The 11,741-nt window shown below is 45.6% G+C and overlaps 1 long non-coding RNA gene across 1 annotated transcript; it reads left to right on the plus strand.

Moving 5' to 3' along the window:
* Positions 1-1,361: 1,361 nt before the first annotated feature.
* Positions 1,362-4,989, plus strand: LOC149872434 (uncharacterized). The gene is made up of 3 exons (XR_016440623.1): positions 1,362-1,476; positions 2,208-2,283; positions 4,806-4,989. It is a non-coding gene; the product is annotated as an uncharacterized LOC149872434 (long non-coding RNA).
* The last annotated feature ends 6,752 nt before the right edge of the window (positions 4,990-11,741 follow it).

The following is an 11,741-nucleotide window of genomic DNA, read 5'->3' on the forward strand; positions in this document are numbered from 1 at the left end:
GGAAAACATCCAGATGTAATTTTGCTATTCATTGCTGGGGCTTCGGGCAGGGCATTGCTGGGGAAGGGATCGGAGAAAGGATCTTTCTACCCAGCCAGTGCAGCAGCAGTTTGCTGCTCACTTGACGTTCCTGCTTCTGAAGGACACTGTCCGTTGAATCTTGTCTTCAATTAATTAAAGGCATTTCTTCAGTTTCTTGCACTTGAGCTTACAGATCTCGTCTTTAACTGTAGCACTGACCTTCCCAGTCGTGCCTGGATGTTTAGCAACTGCTGCTATTTAATTATTAGGGTCATTATGCAGCCAACCATCTGCTGCAGTGGCAACGTTTTGCAGATCTCCATCCTGCTCCCTGCCACCCTTCAGGGGACTAGGCAGGGGATGCCAAACCTTGGCAAGTATCCCACAAGTGGCACGCGCAGCCTCTGGGTGGAACGTGGCAGATAGGGCAGAAAGCAGAGCCGCATATTGGGAAGAAGGGGATTGGTGTGGTGCTAGGGGTGCAGGGCTCAATTTGACTGGACCCAGAGCCAGTCAATTTTTCCATTGATCAATGGCCCAAACATGGGAGAAACCAGTATGGGAGTTGGTCAAGTTCCACGGACGCATTTGTGGCACTGAGATGCTCCAGTATGAGACGTGGATGCAGAGCTGGGCTTGACTTCAGCGATTTTGGATACCTGTTAAACAGGTTGGAGCCCCTGGAGTGGGTGATCCTCGAGGTCCCTTCCTACCTGATAACTGTGTGCATATAAATATGCTCTGGCTCTGCCATTGTCACTTTAGGTAAAGAAATAAAGTCAGACCCTGAGGTAGGCTCCTGAAAAATACTGTGTAACTTGAGGCATTAAGTTAATGGAAAACAGGGGGGGAAAGGGACCTGGGACCAAGATTTGATAACATTATTTCATAATAAAAGGATATTTAAACACAAAATAATGGGATAAATAGCCTTATTAAAACCTTTACTCCCAGCTACATGCTCATACTGAGACAAAGCTTTGGCCCCAGTTGCCACACTGTCGACAACCGCTCTGGTCACTTAATTGATCCAAAGATTAAGGAGTTTCTCAAGCTTGTCTCAATGAGGAACTCTAGTCACCGACAACACTCTTGAACTCACAGGGATTATCGTTTTCATATAATCTCTAATTTTTTGCTCACTTTTTTAATGGTATGCACAGTTGATTCACTTAAACTGTATCGGCGAGCAATCGATGCAGCACTATTGCCTTCTCTGAATTTATCAAGAATTTCTATTTTCTAGGCCAGGGTGATAGACTTTCATGCTCTTTTTGGGCACAACATCAAAGGCTTTCTTTGACACCATTTTTTTACAAATATTCAGGGGTTAACGTAACGAAAAATGATGGTCAGTCTTGGAGGAGACACCAAGTGATGCTAACGCTACATAAGCAGACTCCAGACTAACAACCGCTCTGCCACAAACAGTGTAAATGTAAAGCAGTGTGTCACGTAAGTCAAAACATGGTCACATTATATAAAGCATGTATACGTGAACTGGTGTAACTTGAAACCGTGTAACTAGAGGAAATGCCCTGTTGGACCTGGTTCTGACCACAGGCGATGACCTGGTCAGGGGCCTCCAGGTCCTCGACCCCCCGGGTGACAGCGACCATCGCTTGCTGGAGTTCACCATCCAGCGCAGGGTGTCCAGGGCCTGCAGCAAGCCGGTAGCCCTAGACTTCAAGAGGGCCAACTTCAACGAGTTGAGGAGATTAGTGGGAGAGGCGCTGGGGGTCCCGAGAGCAGGGGGGCTCAGTGCCCAAGACGAGTGGTCGTTCCTTAAGGATTCTCAGGGCCCAAGGGGTGACCATCCCAACAAGAAGCAAGGGGGGCAGGAGTGCCCAAGAGCCCCCCTGGCTCACGAAGGGCGTCCAGGAATGCCTGATTGCCAAAAAGGCGGCGTACACCCGGTGGCATGGGGGTGCTATCACCAAAGAGGAGTATACCTCCTCTGCTTGGGCCTGCAGGGGGGCTGTCAGGAAAGCTAAGTCGGACATAGAGCTAGGACTAGCGTCCAAGATCAAAGATAACAAAAAGTCCTTTTTCAAATATATAGGGAGGATGAAGAAAGCACCAGGAAACGTGAGGCCCCTGCAAGATCCTCTGGGTGATCTGGTGGTTGTGTCAGAGGAGAAAGCAGACCTTTTTAACCAATTCTTCACCTCCGTTTTCTTGTGCAGGGACTGGGACTCCCCCACCGTGATGCCAGATGGACTCGAGGGGAACGCCTCCAGACCTCAGACTGGGGAGGAACAGGTTAGAGAGCTTCTGGAGGGGCAGGACATGTTCAAGTCAGCGGGTCCAGATGCTCTCCACCCCAGGGTGTTGAGGGAGCTAGCTGGGGTTATTGCAGGGCAGTTGGCACGGCTTTGCGAGCACTTGTGGTGCTCGGGCCACGTGCTGGATGATTGGAAGATAGCCAACGTGGTCCCCATCTTTAAAAAAGGGAGGAGGGAGGACCCGGGCAACTATAGGCCCATCAGTCTTACCTCAATCCTAGGGAAACTCTTTGAGAAGATCCTCAAGGAGCACATCTGTGATGGGCTGGCCTCAGGGATGATGCTCAAGGGCAACCAGCACAGTTTCATTAGGGGCAGGTCATGTCAGACCAACCTGATTGCCTTTTATAATCAGGTCACAAAAGCCTTGAATGCAGGTGTTGCTGTCGACGTAGTCTTTCTAGACTTCAGCAAGGCCTTTGACACCGTCTCCCACCCCATCCTCATTAAGAAATTGGGCGACTGTGGCATTGATGCCTACACAGTCAGATGGATTGCAGGTTGGCTGAAGGGTTGTACTCAGAGGGTGGTGGTGGATGGGTCATATTCGACCTGGGGGGAAGTGGGCAGCGGAGTCCCCCAGGGCTCGGTCCTTGGGCCCGCGCTGTTCAATCTCTTTATCAGCGATTTGGACGATGGGGTGAAAAGCAACCTGTTTAAATTTGCTGATGATACCAAAATTTGGGGTGAGGTGGGCATGCTAGTAGGGAGGGAAAGACTGTAGCGAGACTTGGATAGGTTACAGGGGTGGGCTAGCAAAAACAGGATGCGGTTCAATACTGACAAGTGCAGGGTGCTGCACGTGGGCAGTAGTAACCAGCAGCACACTTATAAGACGGGAAACTCCCTTCTTGAGATCATGGGGGCAGAAAGGGATCTTAGAGTCATTATTGACTCCAAGATGAACATGGGCCGGCAATACAAGGTCACAGTTGGCAGGGCTAACTGCACCTTGTCGTGCATCCACAGGAGCACCTCGAGCAGGGCCAGGGAGGTGATCCTCCCCCTCTATGTGGCACTGGTCAGGCCGCAGCTGGAGTCCTGCATCCAGTTCTGGGCGCCGCACTTCAGGAGGGATGTGGACACCATGGAGAGGGTCCAGAGGAGGCCACTCGCATGATCCGGGGACTACAGGGCAGACCCTACAAGGAGAGACTGCAGGACCTGAACCTGTTCAGCCTTCACACCAGCGGGACCTGGTGACCATCTATAAACTCACTAGGTGGGACCAGAAGGGTTTGGGGGAGACACTGTTTCCCCTAGCACCCCCAGCATGACAAGGAATAATGGACATAAATTATTGGAGAGGAGGTTTAGATTAGACATCCGCAAGAACGACTTCACGGTCAGGGCGGCTAGGATCTGGAACCAACTTCCAAGGGAAGTGGTGCTGGCTCCTACCCTGGGGGTCTTTAAGAGGAGGCTTGATGCCTACCTGGCTGGGATAATTTGAGCCCAGTTTTTTCTCCTGCCCAGGCCGGGGGTCGGACTTGAAGATCTACAAGGTCCCTTCGACCCGACTGCTGTGATTCTGTGAACTGGGCGTCTGACTGTACTCATTTATTTCATTCCCGTGTACAGTCTGTTTTCACTCTCATCCTTCCTTTCTCTCAGTATCAGTGTTATAGCATTATTGCGTTTCAAATGCAGTAGTATTTGGTTGTGGGGCAGAGAACTGCAACTGGAACTTTAAAAGAAAAACTTTCATATTGGCCTTGGAGTTCAAGAACAATCATTTGCAGAATTTGAGCCTAAAGTTAATGTATTCTGGTATGCTCTTTTTTAGTATATGGAACATCAAACTTTAACAAGCTGTTACATATCCAGTGGATGTCCATATATGACAAAGAAAATACTATGCTTATATTTTCCTGTTAGTTCAATCTGTTACAAATTAAATGATGTGGATTTTTGGGAGCTATTGGGGGATGTTTCCTGTTGTGGAAATTTTAAAATTTGCAATTTAGCTGAATGCCACTCTTCCATTCTTTATTTTCGTACATCTTGGAGACCAGAGAATGCAGAGCAAGCAGTTTCTTTTATGGCATACTAATAAGCTCCGGCTGGCTGTATTATCGAAACGAATGGCTCACGTGTCACAGACTAGAAGAAGAATGTGTTACTAGCATTGCGATTTCACTTTCATTTGCTTATCAGAAATCTAGGCCAGGTTCAGATGGGTGTAGCTTTGCATGTCACAACAGGGAAGCAAGGCTGCTGTGTACGTATCTGGAGGCATCTAAGGAAATCTTCCCAGTGCTGAGAAGTCTGCCGGTGACTATTGTCACAGCAATTGAATTCAGTCATGCTTTCTTGGCTACAGCACAGAACTGCTTATGGAAGCATGTCTCCTATTTTAAGAGCAGAGTCAGGTCCTGCTTGATTCGGCCTTTCTTCTGAAGCGTTCGTTATTCTACCTTCTCTCAGGGAGCAGAAGTGGCACTTGGTTTGAACTGTAGCATCGTTTTTATTTTGTGGTTGTTTTTTTTTTTTCCCCAGAGGTACATTTCTCCACTTGCATGATCAATCGGTGTACTAGCCTAGGACTTACAAAAGCCTGGATAGCCACATTTTTACCTGGAAGGCCTATGCTGAACTTCCACTCTTTTGGACCACAGATTCACCAAGTTAGTTGCCACATAGCTGTTTTGGATGTCATGGGGAACTACAGCAGAAGACGCTTTTCTTCCATCCAGGTATGTCAAAGGGCTCTGACTGTTGCTGTAACCCATCCCAGCTGAGGCATGGCTTGAAGTATTGATGTTTGATCTTCACCTAGACATGACTTAATACATCTCAAACTCTCTACCCCAAGCACAGGTGACCTGTGAGGATGATAGAGAAGATGCAGGAGCTGCCACATGCACAGCAAGGTTGAAGTGTGTAGGTCACCAGCTAGGTGGACCAGTCAGTTGACCTCTGAAACAGGCCCTTGATCCCAGTGGGAGAAATGTCTGAATAGTGATGTCAAAGTGAAGGAGCTGAAGGTTTGACTTTTTTTCTTCCCCCTTCATCTCCTGCCAATTCCAGGCCAGAGTCAGGGGTGTTGCATGTATGGCCTGTGGAGCTGTGTCATTTGGCCCTCGGGACTCCCAGGGAGCTGGGAGTTTGGGGTGGGGAGAGCAGGAGCGGGACCCACCACTGAAATTAGGGGTATGGAGCACCACTGGGCATGTGTTGGCAGCAGGATTAAGTGAGGATTGCATGGATATCCTGCTGGGGTCAGGGGGGAAGAGGCAGGGCGAGTTTGATGGCAGGCCCAGTAACTGTGTGGCATGAAACCTTCTGTCCCCTATTGTAGGCCCATGGTGGTGGTGATGACCTGAGAGCTGTGGAAGCCAAGGGCTTGTCTGTGTTGGCTCTGGGCTGTGCCTGGGACTGCCCTGGAGAAGGATGCTTGGCCCCCTCTTTGTGCTCCAGCTCTAGGACTTAGGGCTGCACAGCTTTGAGCTGTCCCTTGTCTGGAGTTCGTGGCCTGTGCTCCAGCATGGCAGGGCAGCTGTCCCTACAGTCTGGGCTTCAGCAAGACCGAGGCACATGGCCGAGCAGTGCCCCCGGGCTTCGTCTGGGGCTGGTGCACATATGCCCCAAGTGCTCAGGGGGATTTTGAAGGTGTTCAGGTAGCTCCAGGGCAGGATGGACTGGGGCATTTCAGAGGGGAGCACTATTGTGCTTTTAGGAGGGTGTCGACCATATGACACATAGGCTGGATCCAGCCCCTGGAGCCCCATAATTCAGTTCCTGGTGCTGCCCCATTGCCCTCCATGCTGGGGCTGGATTTTGGGTTGTGTCTCTCACTGGAGCTGCCACCCTGGACTGGCTCGATAGGTGCCACATGCATCAGGCAGGCGGGTAGGGGGTGGGAGTCTATGGGCTTGATCCAGTTTGTGGACCCTCCTCATAGCACTTATTCAGCCCATGGAGCCAGGTGAGTTTGACACCCCTGACTTCCAGCTCTTCTTTATTTTTGTGCAAGCTGGGGTCTGGCAGGATCTATAAATGTGCTTGTTTTATCTTTGCTGGGGACTCGATGTAGCCAAGACGTCTTGCTTAAGGCAGTGGCCAGAAGCAATCGAACGCCTTCCTGAATTCAGACAAGTGGAACAGTAGTGGACCTGCAGGCACCCTGCCTCCATGCTGTTGCTTGGAAGAAAGGCTCAGAAAAGGCACCTATGGGTGTGGGATGCTAACTGGCTATTATTTTCTGAAGGCCTCTGTCTGGGACAGACTTAGAAAGACCAGAGGGATGAAGAAGCACCAGTCATAGCTTGAACAAAAGCTGAGTGTGGCCCTCAAAAGCCTAGAGGCTTGGCTTGGAGTTGCAAAGAATCTGCTCTGTATTCCTCGATTCTTGTTGTAGTTAAAGGAGGAAGACATTGCATGCCTGAAATGTTCTGAATTTGGCTGGAAAGGGCTGACATCTTCATAATGTCCTGCAAATATCATACTAATTAGTGATCAGTTAGGTGACTGGTCACTAACCCAGTAAGTTTAGGTTAAATATGCAGTGTAGCTAAACATCTATTTCGGAAGTGAATTTTTAAATCCATGTCTGCAAAGATCTGTCATGATCTTTGTACATCTAGTATGAGAATAAATTGGAATCAGGGTTGTTGAAGGCAGAGCACCTGCAGTCCCTGTATTTCAGCGCTGCCTCTGTTCAAATCTGCATGTCTCTAGGGAGTCTCACTTCTAGGAGAAATTTTTCCCTATTCAAAGCCTTTGCTGAATTGAAGAATTTAAAAATAAAAATAGACTAGAAGAGTGCACAGCTCCTTTGTACAGCATGCTCTTTCATATCCTAATCATTCAATAGATAAAACATGAGCATGGCTCCCTGGTGCCATTGTCTGTGCTCAGTGCAAAATATTATTCAAAAGTACCATACATCAAAAAGACAAATTATTTCCTTTAACTTAAAATGAGGGGAAAAAATGGCAAAGGAAAAGGAAGTCAAGCATCATGTACCTCAAGAGATGACTTAGGGGCATGTTCTGGCAGAAAAGGAGATCTAAGTGGATAGCAAGTACTTGCTTCCAGACCTTTTGTGTGGTGATCTGAGCTCTCCAGCCCTGGCCTACCATAGTTAATGATGTCTTTCCTGTTTGAAAAGTAACCGCTGGAGCTGCCTTGCCCAAATCCATATTGACCCATTTGGGAATAGTCCTCACTTACTCCATAGGAAGCCTGAATCCAGGCTATATTTGTCAGTGTTTCCATTGATTGATGGTATAAGCATGGGCGAAATGAAAATGCAGGTTGATGAAGTTCCATGTATGCGTCTGTGGCACTGAGATGTGGATCGCTTGCTTCAGTGTTCAAATTGGAAACCATGTTGGGTAACGAGGATCACTAGTCGTGTGCCAGATTGCTTCAGTGAAGTGTTCTGAATCTGGTTGCATTACGTTTTACATGATCTCCAGTGCGTGGGGTGGGTTGTTTGTTTGGCTTCTTTTGTTGAGTATAATAACAACGAATAATGAAGTGGCCAATGCTTTGAAAAGTTGGTATTTTCCCATACAGGAAATTAGCTGGACTATTACAGTTTTTTCTCAGCATTGAAGGATCTGCAGTGCCTTCACTACACGCTGACTTTCTTGTGACACCTATATTTAAAGCAATTAGCATGAATGAAGTCAAATGCTACTGACACTGTTTCAAAGACTAACAGAACAAATTAATCTGTAGTTTAGAGGTTTGTTGTCCAATAGCTGAATTAACTTCAATATTGACCTCATTAGGCTAGAAACATTATTGTATTTGATTAGGAAGAGTTTTTGATGGCAGACAGATAATGTTTGAATATGAATATTCCTATTTTTATAGGTTTTTATGGTTTTGGTTGTTGAAACTAGATCTCGGTGGGGCAAGGATGTAGCCTCTCTGAAATAAACATGGGAGAACCAGGTTGAAATCCCTGATCCATCAGATCTGGGCCACAGGAGAGATCCTGGATCTTCCACATACTAATTAAGTGCCATAACAGCCAGGCTACCAAGTACTGAGGGGTGGGTCTCGGTTTCCCTTGTTGGAACCACTTCCCTTTGCAAACGTTTTTAGCGGGCCACAGGCAGAGCTCTGTGGTTAGGGTTCGTGCTTGGTATGTGGAAATTTGAGACCCTGGTCTGAACGCAGCACGGTGCAACTCTAATCTGGATTTCCCGTGTCCCGGATGTGTACCCAAAGCACTGGGCTATTGGCTGTTCTGACCAGCATCTCTTCCCTTTTTATTTATTTATCGGCACTTCTCGGCCAGTCGTTTGGAATTCCTGATGGGCTCTAGTTGTGACGCTTGTAGTAATCCACATGACTGCTATTTACTGATTTAAATAGTCATGAATGATTTAAATAGTCATCAAGGCAGCTCTGAGAGAAGCGCACGTAAACATACAGCAAATATCCAAATGTTCCTTGAGAGAAATTTTAATTGCTTACCATGTTATAATCATTCCATTATGCATTGCTTGTAGTATCGCTAAAGCATGGCTACAGTCAGCAAATCAACTCTAAAATGACATCTGGTGTTTATTTTCCATAAATATCTTCCACATTAAATATTCTTTAATTTAAAAGTCACCACGATTTGTTTAATTACTGCACCAGCAGAACTTCACTCGCAGGATCTGAAAATCCAGTTATGTTCCTTCCCACTTCGGGAATTTGCAACGTGGAAGGATGCCCTGAGGCACAAAAGATAAGAACGACTTCTTCCCTTATTATATTGACTTCCTGTGGCGGCAATAATCCAGTTCTGATTTTTTTTTTTTGTAACTAAACTTAAACCTATTTGATCCTGTAAGGTGAGGAGAAAGCTCGGAGAGGACAGGTGGGCTGGTTTATTTTCTATTTCTGAAAACCTGTCAGCAAGGAACTTGAAGCTGCCAGAGATTTGAAAAATATAAAGTAAGTTCACCAACACCTTTCACCATGTCAGGAGTGAGTACAAGCCAGTCAGACTAGCTGCAGCTCCCTCTTTTATCAATAATAAGAAGCAAATATCTTGTAACATGGCACCCGCTGAAAGGTGAAGGCTAGCGTGAGGTTTTGGAGCGAGGTTTTCAGGGTGCCAAAGTCTTGTTCACAAACTGCATAGGAGAAGATTTTACCCTGCATTTAATAAGGTAACACTTTGTTCCGTGTGCAAGCCAGCATTAGTAACGAGGTCATGCTGCCATTAATAAACATAAGCCAACGCCTGAGTTCAGGAAAGCACTAGCATGCATGTTGGCCAGAGTCCTACTCTGAATTGGATTGTGAAATATTAGACTTGGCTGGTCTAATACTAGTTTAATATTTTAAATTAAACTTGGGAAAAGCTATTCTTCAACGCGCCGAAGTACAAAGCTTGCATCTGAACATTTCCACTTTTCTGCAGATCCCTGAAGCACTGTTGCAGGTGATTAGCTTCTATGGCAGGCTAGTGCCCCTGAGCCTCTTAGAAACACCACGTTAAACGATGGCTGAACTCTTCCATCTAGGGTAGCTGCCTCTGCATCCAGAGCAAGTATTTCTGGGACAAAAGGACTTCCGCCAGAAGAGCTCCCCGTGCATGCACGTCTGCCATACTTGCATGGTAGGAGGGAAGTGCTCCTTCGGCAGTGCTAGGAGCTGGTGTGTCAAAGACTTATGAGTCATGTCGTTCACAAGCAGACCTCGACCATGATCGACAGTGCGGCTCTATGGAAGAACCAGCAGCCTGTGTTCAGGATCCTCATACCGCAAGTCACGATGTGAGAGTTGGAGATGTCTGTTTATTCACTCTCTAACCTGCTGGAGCCAATATGTTGATGATTTGCTTTATAGCGAGTCAGACTAATAGCTCTGAAATTGTTAGGAGCCATCAAATTGATAATCTCCCATGTAACGATTCCCCAGTACAGTTTTGCATTCACATACCTGCTTCCTTTAAAAAAACAAAGAACTCCCCCCCCCACCAAAAAAACCCCAAACCTTTTTTAGCTGAACCTGAAAAGAAGGGATTCACTGAATTAAGAATTTCTTTTCAGTATATTTTTAACTGTATCGAGACGCTGCTTTCAGTTGTGGATCCGAATGTTCATTTGGAGTTGGACTGTTGGTCCCAGATCTTAATTTTTTTCTACTGACTGGGGGAAATGGGCAATATAACTATATGCTAAGTTAAATGTAAGGGAAATGGGCAATATAACTATATGCTAAGTTAAATGTAACAAGCAGCTGAGGGAAGTAATGGTGACAATAGAAAGGCTGGAGAAATTAGTATTGAGCTCTACTTCACAAAGAATTGCAGCATGAAGGCGGGATGGAAAAACTCAGAGGCATCTATATTTCATGGAAATATGAAGTCCTTTTGAAATGAAAACCTTTGGCATTGAGCTGGTTTTCTTTCTGGAAAGAAGCTGTTGGCACTTTCTTCCAGTGCCAGGGTCCCCTTCTGGCACTTGGAATGGAGAGGTTCAGGATTTTCTCAAAAAAAACAACAAAAAACCCCAACAACAACAAAAAAGCCTAAACCAAAAAAACCCCCCCAAAAAACCCAACCCCCCAAAACAGTTGTATGTGTATCTTAGTTTTTTTATATGTTAACAACAAACCAACCACTAAACAACCTTGAGCATTTGCCATTCCAGTCAATCGCTTCCATTTTATTTTACTGCGTAATGTTAATGGCATCTTACATTTGGGTATGAGTTTTTGGTAGAATAAAGGCTACAAAGCTGGCCACCACCCAACCCTATAACCTGTCAATTGAGGGAATTTGTTTCATATAGTTAAGAGGATCTTTCAAAATATTATGATCTGCAAACTTGAAAGGAAAACTAAAACGTGTTTAAAGGTAGTCATTGGTAGTTGTGTCTAGGCTGGAAGCTGATGTCATGCATATTTTTCAAGTTACTGGGATGTGACTTTTTGCCTCTTGGAGTCACCTTTTAAGAAACAGATTTGTATTTGATATATTATTAAAGGTTAGAGTCATTAAGAAATATATTAGATCACCATCTAGACTTTACAGAATGATTAAGCTTTGCTTTTTGTGAAATTCAGTCCTAAGAACATGGGGATGTTTAAAGGGAGGATTAGCTTATGCATCACATGAATGAACAGAAGAAAATTGGGGATAAAAACACTTTTCAGTGACTTCCAACAAAGGCACATTCAGAGGCTAAAACTTAAAAAGACAAATGAGCCACATCTTTGATCCACTGTGATGTGTTAAAAGAAAGTGTAGTAGACGATGCTATAAATCAAGTAAATTTGCCATCATTAACGAATATCTATTTCATATGACTGACTTCTTATCTTTATAAGGATCTTTAGCCTGCAGTGTTGTGGCCTATTACTATCTGCAGCCATTTTCTCTTGAAGAAATTCAAATAAAATCTTAGATTGATAATAACTGAACTATAAACCTCCATAAAGCATGGATGATTACTTGCCCAAATTGAAAATGCAGCA

Source organism: Crocodylus siamensis, chromosome 2, assembly GCF_052110815.1.
Source record: "Crocodylus siamensis isolate JL-2025a chromosome 2, ASM5211081v1, whole genome shotgun sequence".
NCBI classification, from domain to species: domain Eukaryota; kingdom Metazoa; phylum Chordata; order Crocodylia; family Crocodylidae; genus Crocodylus; species Crocodylus siamensis.